The sequence below is a fragment of the Fukomys damarensis genome, unplaced genomic scaffold, assembly GCF_012274545.1.
Source record: "Fukomys damarensis isolate Sample0158 unplaced genomic scaffold, DMR_v1.0_HiC HiC_scaffold_17, whole genome shotgun sequence".
NCBI lineage: Eukaryota > Metazoa > Chordata > Mammalia > Rodentia > Bathyergidae > Fukomys > Fukomys damarensis.
The window spans coordinates 71,291,577-71,302,397 of record NW_022900929.1 but is presented as its reverse complement, the minus strand read 5'-3'; positions in this window follow the sequence as shown (position 1 = coordinate 71,302,397).

The following is a 10,821-nucleotide window of genomic DNA, read 5'->3' as shown; positions in this document are numbered from 1 at the left end:
TGGTTGGGAGCCACCATGATCACAGTTTATTATGGAGGGTAACAATCTTTGTAACCATTAAAAATTTTATTACTTGCCCACTTCTACCTTTTGTATTAGCCAGAAATGTAATACCAGTATTTCCTAACCTTTCACATGGCTTAAGAAAATTATAGGAAGAAAAAAATTCTATGAAAGAAAAAAATAGGTATAGGTAAATGAAGTCAGGAAAATAGATGTTCTTATTTGAACAGTAAGAAATCACAGGATATCAAGAGGTACATGCGTGATTGGAGGATGCTTGTGGTACAGAGGAAAATCATGGCATCATACACACAAATATCCTACAGTGAAACATTTTACAGTGAAAATGTTGCAAGTTAATATGGTTCATGAAGAAGTAATATTTTTCCATGCGAAGTTAAAAAAGAGCAAGACAGTAATTTGATTTTGTAAGCAGCATTTCAACTGGAATTTCAAAAGGTCTGTTCAATTTATATATCTTGTTTCCCCAATGACAAGATTATTAAAATGGTGAGATGACTGATACTTTAGGAGGGCTGGATTAAATTCAAATTAACTAAGTGGATACAAGAAGTTGGCAAAGACTGTAAGGGCAGCCAATGTTCTATGCTGCTGCCATGTTCCAAGCCCATATGAAGAACTACATGTACATTAATCTTTACAAAAACATGTGAGACCGAGAGAATTAAATCATTTTTCTCAAGGTCACACTGCTTTTCAGTGTGGGAGATGGGATTTGTGTCCAGATAAATCTATTGTTTTGATAAATTTGTTAAATAACAAATTCTGTAACTTGAAGTATTCATTTCTTCATTGACTGTGAAGTGAGAAAATACAATCCCAAAAGGGAAAAAAACTGATCACATACGCGACAAAAACATCATGTGTAAGGATTCTGAGTACTCTCCTAATCTTTAAGCTGAATTTTAGAAAAATTTTAAATAAAATGACAATGATGTCTTAAAATAATTAACTAAATCAAATACTGAAACTTCAAATATCAAATTATATAAATATTTCCTTCTGGCTAGATGTATGGGGGAGAGAAATAATCTGCCTGTTTCTGTATTTTAAGTAATCCCTTTTAAAACCTTCAAAAGTTGGAAATAAAGACCAAGTCTTGTTAAAAACTTTAAAACAATTTGTATTGCGAAGTCTTTACTTTAGCTTATTTGCTTATTTTCTGCAGATTCCTCTCCAACTGTTTTTAAGCAAAGATTTTGCTCTTCTTTGGCCAGGAATTGCATTCAAATGACCCACAACCCTTTGTAAGTTCTTGAAACTAGTTGGAAAATGCTTATTTTTATGCATGCTTTTTCTTGGAATTATACATGGGAACTGTCCGTTATAACCCTAGTAGTGGTAGTTCCATTAGATGCTGGTTGAAGTCCTGGTTTCTTCATTGATGTTTTTTGGGGTTTTCCCCCCAAATTGGCATTTCTTCCCAGTGAAAATGACTCAGTCCTTAGTGTTGCCACAGAAACACAGGGCACACTCTTGGGGTACAGAAGCAGGAGGTGAGAAAGAGAACTATGGATTTCCTCTAGTTCCAGGTTTTCTTAGAACTCTATTAAATTTAAATGTCCAGTGGTGGACTCAGTAACTTTGGCAAGTAATGGAAAGTTTGAAAACTATCCAGAGAAGAGTTGTGAAATTTATTAAAAAGCCAAGGAAATGGGCCTTATGAGAAATCTAAAGGAACTAGCACTATTTATTTCATAAAAGAGTAGTGCCTGGTGGGACTCTAGATCCATCTTCGTGTCTGGGTAGAGCTATTACAGGAGTGATGTGTAGCTGCACACACACACCACGCAGGGGCTGAGGGTCAACGTGAGGACAGCCATGGGGCTGTAAGACTCCGGAATGGGTTACCAAAGAGGGGAGTCAGCTTTAAAACCAGGACAGGACAGAAGTCTCTTTACCTAGCATTGCCCAAGGACGGATCTGCACTCAGCCATCCACAGGCCAAGCCCCATTTCTGAGACCTGAGCATTTAGAGTCCAGTGAGATTCAGAGACTAGGCCAGAGGGGTAGGGTCCCCAGCCTCCTGGTCTCCTCGTTGTTTTCAGGGGGTTCTTCTAGTGTACAGAATACAGCTAACAATACTGAGGCCTCCATCAGCCACCCAGGGCCTTGGAAGAAATTGGGATTGCGGCAGACCTGAATTAGTACTCCTACCTCTACTGCTGTATCCTTTGTTGAAATCTCAATTCTTCTTTTTTCAGAGCTTTGTTTTTTCAGTCATTGGATGAAGACAGAAATACTTTAAGATGTTGTGAGAATCAAGCGAAACCATGTAGCCAACATGCTTGCCCCATTACCATGGTGTTCAGGAAGCTTCAGCTCCTCCTTCTTTCTGCAGCAGGAGAGGAGCACAGTAATGGGAGGGTGGACACAGGGTTTAAACCATGAATAGGAACTGTGTATATATTTTATAGCTAAACTTCAAGTTTTCTTTCAACAACAACAATAATATGTAAAAGCTCTCCTCGAGTCCAACAATCATCAAGGGGTAGCTCTAGGAGGCTCAGATTCCTGTGGGTTGCACTCTGCACGCCACGTTCATTGCTGGGCACCTTACAGCAGGGCCATGCTAACATCCGGGTTTTATAAACAAGGGAACGGAGGCCCCTATGTCTCAAAGCTCGTGTACTTTGCTCCATAGGACACATGGTCACCCAGCTGTGAAGCTAGAATGGGGGTCCAGGCCTTTTCTGGCTCCAACGCCTGAGAGGATAGAGCGGGGACAGAAGTCATAGAACTCACGTGTGCAGAGCCACTCAGGGGCAAAGCCGCGCTGGAAGTTAAAGCTACCACGTCGAGAGGGACAGGGGAGCCACGTCACCGGGCCTCGGCTCCCGGAACCTGTTACCCTTTCTCAGTCCATTAAAAAGATGTTCCCAGGAGTCAGTCTGGAGCAACCTGCTTGAAACTCACTGTAATAGGTGTGTTACAAGGAAAACCGAGGACCACTTACTTCCTCAGATTTAATCTCTCTGTCTTAAGTGGATTTCTGAGGGTGAAGTAAAAGCTCTCTCTGCTCTCGACAGTGTCGCTTGACTGCTCCTTCCCGGCTTGAGCTGGCTTGCCTCCGTGTGCCTACAGGTAGCTTTCCACTTGCTTAAGGCACGCAGGTACAAACCCAACAGTTCAGCAGCTCCAACCTGCCGCTACCTGACCCCCGCCACCCCATCACCAAGTTAATGGCTTGTATTAACAGTGATACGTATACACAGCAGATTGAGCAGTAGCTAAGCCCGCTCATTATGGGCTTTCACAGGTAGTACCGCCATTTTCCCATGGCCCTTTTCTCAGAGTGCTTGCCAATTAACACGAGCATTTATTTTCCTTGCGTGTAAGAGTTTTTGGCTATGCTAATTGAGGAGTAACAAAAGGACATATTTGATGTTGCTGATTTAGTATTTTGGTGGTTACATCCTGATTTCAGAATAAAATCATTCTGTAGCCTGTAGGATCCTCACAATCCCACCCTGTGCTCCTACACACACCCATCCTTGCCCCTCCTTGGATGATTCCTCTCCCATCTCGCTCCCGGGTGGCCCCTTGGCTCCTGAAGCCCAGCAGGTGAGCACTGCTCCCTGCCCGTGCTGTCGTAGATCACTGTCAATTTGCTGCTTTGGCCTGATGTTTGGTTCTCTCTGAATTCTCAATATCTTATCCACTCTTCCTTCTGTGTGTGTAAGATTCGTTTAAGGATCTTCTGCAATGCTGACTTAGGGGTCATGAATCTCTTTAGTCTGTGCTCATCTTGGAAGTCTTTATTTCTCCTTCAATGTGGAGGAACAGCTTTGTGGGCTATAGTAATCACTCAGGCCTTGAAATACATCATTCCATGGCCTCCTAGCCTTTAGGGTTTCTTCAGTGAAGTGTGAAGTTACCCGGATGGCTTTGGCTCTGTACGGGACAGTGTTTCTCCCTTGCAGGTTCAATACTCTCTCCTTGTGTACTCTCATTTCTTAACTACAGTGTGACTGCGTGGTGTTCTTTTCTGGCCTTGCCTATTGGTAGGCTCTAAATGCCTCCCACACCTGCGTGTCTATGTCTTTGCCAAGATTTTGTTATTATTTCATGAAATACATTTTCTGTGCAACTAATCTGGACCTTGGTACCCTCTTCCACACCAAAAATTCATAAGTTTGGTCTTGTGACTATGTCCTAAAGTTCTTGGATGCTCGTTCAAAATTTCCTAAGGTTTTTCTTTCTTTCTTTCTTTCTTTCTTTTTTAGTAGTGTCTATATGTAACAAGTCTTCAACCTCATCTCTGAGCTCTGAAATTCCTGAAATTCTGGCTTCTGTTCGGTCCCATCTACTGCTGAAGATTTTCAGTGAGTTTTTGTACTTTACTTATTGTGCTTTTCACTTTTAGAATTTCTATTTCTTTCTTTTTCAGAATCTCTCCCTTCACTGAGTTACTCTTTTGTATCCTGGATTGCCATCCTTAGTTCATCCAGCTATTTATCTATCTTCTCTGGAGTCATTAATCTTTCTATAAATCGGTCTTTTGGACCCTTTGGCATTTTATCCACGTTGATATCTTTGCATTCAGTTACTGATGAATTATGGACATGAGGTGGAGTCATGTCCCCTTCTTTCTTTCTTTGTACTTTTTGTGTTTCATCACTTCTCAGCCTTTTGGCTAAGATCAAGTGTTTCTATATTGAAATGTGTGCATAGGTCAGGATGAATACCCTCTGCCACTTTTATTTGAGGGTCTTTTTGGTGCCCAGTTTTCTTTTCAGGGCTTGATCTCCAGCACCACTCAGAGAGGAGAAAGTGAACCACAGAAATTTTGACAACATTCAGGCAAAACAGATGTTAACATTTAGTAAAAACCAACTATACCACCATTAACAATAGGAAATAAATTAGCAATAATAATATGGAGTAAACTAAAAAGCTAAAACTCAATGAAACATATTAGTAATAATAAAAATGGAGAGGTAAGGAAAGGGGAAACATGAAAAATTTTAATAAGAAAGAATATGAAGAAAAGAACCAAACAAAGAGAAATGAATCTTAAAAACTCCTCCCTGCCGAGGTGTTGGGTAGGTAGTTCTTTCTGGGACCTGCAGTATTGGAATTCACCAGGTATGGAAAAGGACCAGTGAGTCACAGCTGGAGCCCACGTGTTTCCACACCCACGTAAGAGGCTTTTGATGTGTGGATGCTGAGTCCTGCCGGGACTTTCCCCATGGGCAGGGTCAGTCAGTGGCATGCTGTCTGTCTTAGAGCTGTACTCAAGCCACAGAAGTCAGTATTTGTGACCCTGAACCACCACTATCCCCAACAAGCTTTGGCTTTGTGGTCTCTGGGCTTATGAGATTCTACATTTACTCCCAAGACTCCTTTATCCCTATACCTACGGACATGCAAATGTCCAAGAAGAGGCATGTCCCTGCTGGTACTGGCGGGTGGAGAACGCAGCCACTGATTTTTGTGCTCAGAGGAGGAAGCCACAGGGACCAAGCTATCCCCTGGGCTCAATCCCAGCACCTCCTGACCTAGCCTCTGAAAACCACACAAGACTTGCCTGGCTCCTCACCACAGCGTGCTGCTGTTAGCACTGGTGATGAGGGGACAGGATGGGTTTCCGTATTCTTATGTGTGATGAGCAAAGAATTGGGTGCTGCATGAAATAGTAAAGAAAAAGAAGTTAATTTTAATGAAGTTTCAAGAGAGAAGGTAGCTGAGAGCATGTGGACTCACACGAGCAGGAAGGAAAACTGCAGAAGCACAGAATACATTAAAGATTTGACATGTGTGCCAAGCCTAGGGTGTCACCCATTGCAGTGGGTCTTTCAGAGGATGATTGACAACGTGATTGGCAGGGTGCTGAGTCACGTCAGCTGTATCTGTTGTGCATGTGCTTTTCCATAATTCATTCTGTTATAATTGGATTCATGAGACACAGCCCATATGTATGAACCTTTAATGGGTTCCAAGTGAAGAAAGTTCATCGTAGGTCATGCCAGCCTGTATCCTGGTTTGGAACTTTGGAAATTTCCAAGGGTCTTTGTTTTCTGCCTATAGTTAGTTGTCTTTAGGTCAGAGGCATTGGCCCTGGGGCATTTGTGGGTGAGTGGAGGGGTGTGCTTGATCCCATAGCCGCAGTGGTACTATCTATGTTAGTATTCCCACCACTGTGTCTTCCACAGCCTGCAGTCCCTGCTACTTAAACTTTGCAGGAAGTCTACAACTAGCACCCTTCCATGGATGTCTCTTGTGGCTATCTTACACATAGCCACTGTAGTAGGGTGACCCCAGCGACCTTGGAGTGTGGTTGCTCTGTGACTTCTACTTCCCAGGGGAGGTCAATCTTAAACAATAAACCCTTTCCTAAAATGGCTCCTGATGAATCACTCAAATATGGTGGTGCTGCAGTAGATTTCTTGCCTAAGGCTAAAGGAGGCACTTCAGAGTAAAACGCCCTCATCGTACTTGCAGCTCACAAGAACCATGGGCTTTTCTTAGGGCTAGTTTTGCTGGTCTGTTTATCACCAGGGCTGCCGATCCTCTTGGGCTAACCTTGTGCTTTTGTACCCGGGTCCCCCTTCTGGGAGCCAGAATGAATCTTTCAGATTGCTTCCTCTGTGTTATCTTCTGTTTCTCTGGTGGTTTTGTTTATTTGTTTATTTTGGTGGGTTTTTTTTTTTTTTTTTTTTTTTTGTTGTTTTTTTTTTTTTTTTTTTTTTAGCTTTCCTGTGGGTTCTTTCTTGATTTCTAGATTTTCCAAGTGTCTCAATTCCAGGGTTCAGAGAGGCTGTGATCTGCCGCTAACTTCTATTCCGCCATCTTGAAACTCCTCCCAAATGGAGAAACTAAGGCGCACACACAGGATAAGTTGCTCAAAACAGTTAAGTAGTGGAGTCTATATTTGAACTCAGCCAATCCTCCTTGAAGTCTATGCTTTCATCCACTAGGCCAAAGCACGAGGAGAGCGGCCTCTTGTTGCTTCACTTCTTCTGCGCCCTTTGATTCTTTCTCACTATCTTTCCTAATTTGTCCCAACAAAAAATAGGCCCAGGACCCAGTCTTCCCAGAGCTTCTTTCTCCAGGACTACAGATTGCTTTCATGACAATGAGGGCTCTGTATATTTCTAAAGTACTACAGAAATACTTGCCCTGTGTTTCGTAAATGCCACTATTATTTCATTACCTGAGACCAGTACTTCACCCTTCTCACATACACATTTTCATTTGATCTTCCACTCTAGATGTTCAAAATCAAGTTCACCGGGCCGGGGATGTAGCTCAGTGGCCCTGTGCCTGCCCAGCAAGCGCAAAGTCCTGAGTTCAATCCCTGTTACTGGAAAAAAAAATCAAGTTCACTATATTTCTCTTCAAGGACATTCGGATTCCCTGTTCTTCCAGGACATTACCATCCTCCTATGCTCAAAAATCTGAGTTGTGTTTAGCTCCTCTGTCTTCCCTGGTCTCCACATTTGATCTGTGGATGGCCCTGTAGATTTTACTTCCAGCAAAATTTTGAGCCTTTCTCTTCCTTTCCATAAAGTTCTACTCCAAGACTGCCACCCCCCTTCTTTGAAAACCTTCAATGGTGCCCCACTACAAACCAAACTGAGGGCGATGTCCTGACTCAAAAATGAAGATTCTTTGATACATGGCTTTATCTTACTTTTCAGGGTTAAATTAACCCACTCTGTGTATCTTACACTCATTCACATTAGACACAATCTTTAAACAAAGGAGAGGGCCAGGGATTTGGCCCAGTGGTTCTGCTGCCTGCCTTGAAAGCACAAGGGCCTGAGTTCAATCCCTGGTACAAAAAAAACAAAAAAACAAACAAAAAAAAAAAACAAAACTAAGAACACTGCAGAGCTTCAGAGATATTAAATAACACAGGTTTTGTCTTATAAGTGTCATATTTCTCTTAATGCATGACCTCAGAGTAATTTAATCCCCCCAAAAAAGCCCTTTTAACACATAGCAGCCAAAATCACTTCTCTTACCTAAAAAAAAGTAATTCATGTAACTATTCACAAAGTTCAAGAGTAATCTCCATAGGGTAACACAAACAGAAGCTCCTTTATCCATGTAACAGATGAAAAGGAAAAAGAGAAAGTTATGGGAAACTGTTGGACAATTAAAATTGTGAAAAATCCTATTTAAAAATTCTCCCTGGTCCAATAAAGGAGTGTGCTTCCCAAGTAAGAAATCAGTGTGAGTCAGAAGGAACACATTCATTGTGTTGTGGTCAATAAACAAAGTATATAGCCTTGAATGGTGAAAACAGTAGAGAGGCAGTAGCAATTTTTTTCTTTAGGTTTTGATTTACTTATGAATCTACTTATAGTTGGGTGTGGGGACACATGCCTATAATCCCGGCACTCTGGGAGGTTTAAGTAAGAGGATCACAAGTTTGCTTTAACCTAGTCAATTTAGTAATTTAGAGAGAGATCCTGTAACTAATGTAAAAAAAGTCTTTGCAAAATTAAAAAACAATTTTTTTTGAGACAGAGCCTCACTATGTAATTCAGGCTGGCCTTGAACTCATTATTTAGTACAGGCTGGCCTCAAATTCATGGCAATCCTCCTACCTCAGTCTCCCAAGGGTTGGGATTACAGGCATGAGCCCCACCCTTGGCTTTTTTTAATTTTAAAAGGGATCAGCAGGTAGCTCAATGTGAAAGACCTGGCTTCACTTCATCTACCAGTAACACACACACACACACACACACACACATACACACACACACACACAAACAATTTATAAATCATCTTTAAATCTAATTTGGGTAATAGTACTAAATTCTATTTTTTGAAAAAAGTAAAATTTACCTTCTTTGATTATGATAATCCTGGTAGTTTGGTCACACAACTAAGGCCCCAATGGGCCCCCTGGTGGCAGCCTATCATAATTGCAGGTTCACACAACACCCCCACCCCCACCCCCAGGGAGTCAGAGGCTATCCTCGGTTCTACCTGATTGCCACTGCCTGCGTAGTGCTCTTTCAGAGTTCCATTAGGTCGAATTTAATACTTGCCTTTCAAAAAATTGCCCCCATCTGGCCAATGCTCGCTATTCTGGTCGACCTCTATTCCTTTATCACAAAAGCATTGGGAGAAAGAGAACTATTCTTCAGGTGTAATTTGTAGCTTGCTGTAATGGGGTCCTCCTTGGTGTGGATAGTTCAGGACTCCAGTGGGAGGGAATTTTCAGAGAAGTACACTCCAGGGCATTCAGAAGATATCTTACTGGCAAGGTCCCCAAAAGCAGAGGGTGGCTGGACCAAACATAAATTCTGCCAACCTGAATGCCCCCCTCTCTGAAAGTACTGGAGATTTGCACTGAACTACATTCCAAACCCTTTGTAAGTTTTGTTTTTGTTTTTCAAATCACAGTCTCTCTAAGTCACTACATTTCCGGACTGGGCTCAAACTTGTGTGACCCTCCTGTCTCCATGTCCCAGAGTGCACCACCGTACCTGTCAAGTGCTTTCTATTTTTAAGCCATGGTCAGCTTCAGGAAGAAGTAGCAAAGACATGTGGCTGACAAATGAAAAGAAGCTTTAACATGTGCATGGGCGGCTGGACAGGTTGGGGAGGGGTTGGGGCTGGAGGGAGGAGCCCCTCCTAAGTCCATCCCTCCTAAGTCTCTCCACTTGACTATGCTGCAACTCATCCTGAGAAATTAGTTCAACCTAGTTCTCAGTGCCTGTCACTAAGATTTTCTGCTTATTTGCCTCAGGCTCAGAAGAGCTTCATGACCCGGTTACAGTTAACACATGCCAGTGGCCAAGTGATTTCTCTAATTTCTTTAGGAAACACCCACACACACACACACACACACACACACAGTAAAAACCAGATCCTAGGAAGCTAATCTAATGTTAATGCTAAGAAGAAGGTCTTAATTATTCTCAACAGCTGGATGGGGAGAGAATTCTTGAGCAATGTTCCTTTTCTAAGAGGAGAAGGAGGATTAGGCCAGCAATATCAAGCCACAGGATTTTATCCAGTGCTTATAGCACTGATTCCAACACTGGCCAGGATATGCAGAACCCAACCCCAAAAGGTACTTGTACTTCACCCTGTTTCACTGCAAGAGAGAAAAAGAAATTTGAGTTAATGTCTCTGTTCTCTTTTTCTAGATCCAAAGCAACTGAGTAGTTCCAAAAACCTTAGGATCTGGAGGAACTGACACAGTATTCATTTGTGTGCCTTAATTTAGAAGAGCATCATGGAAAGGTTTGCCTATGTTACTTAAATCCCAGACACTTCCTGTTTAGGGAAAAAGTTTCCAAGCTTTCCAAAGCCCACCTCTTCGCTGAACTTCCACAGTGATCTCTAAGAGAGTGTTCACGAAAGAAAATAATGCCAAATTATACCCCATCATCCTGTCAGCCATCACCTCTACTTTAAATGGGCATTTATTTGGTTTTCCAGAGGTAGAAACCTATCTTTCAGAGATGGGCTCCCCTGTTATTACCTGAAGCCCTCTGTCCCCCACGACAGCCGTTGGCCACAGTGGCTCTCGTGTCTGAAAATGTAGCTGATCTGAACTGAGATGCCCACTCAGGGTAAAGTACACACCTGATGTCAATTCCTTACTGAGACAATATCTCATCATTCGTATTTTACACGGATCACATGTTCACATGATAATGTTTTGAGCATATTGGGTTAAGTAAAGCATATTATTAAACCCTGATGCATATTAGAGTCACTGAGAGAGCTCTGGGGAAACATCTGGCGCCAGCCTCTCACCCGAGACTACTTCCATCAGAGTATCTGTGGCTGGGACTCAGCGTTGGTGTTTTTTACTATTTTGAGCTC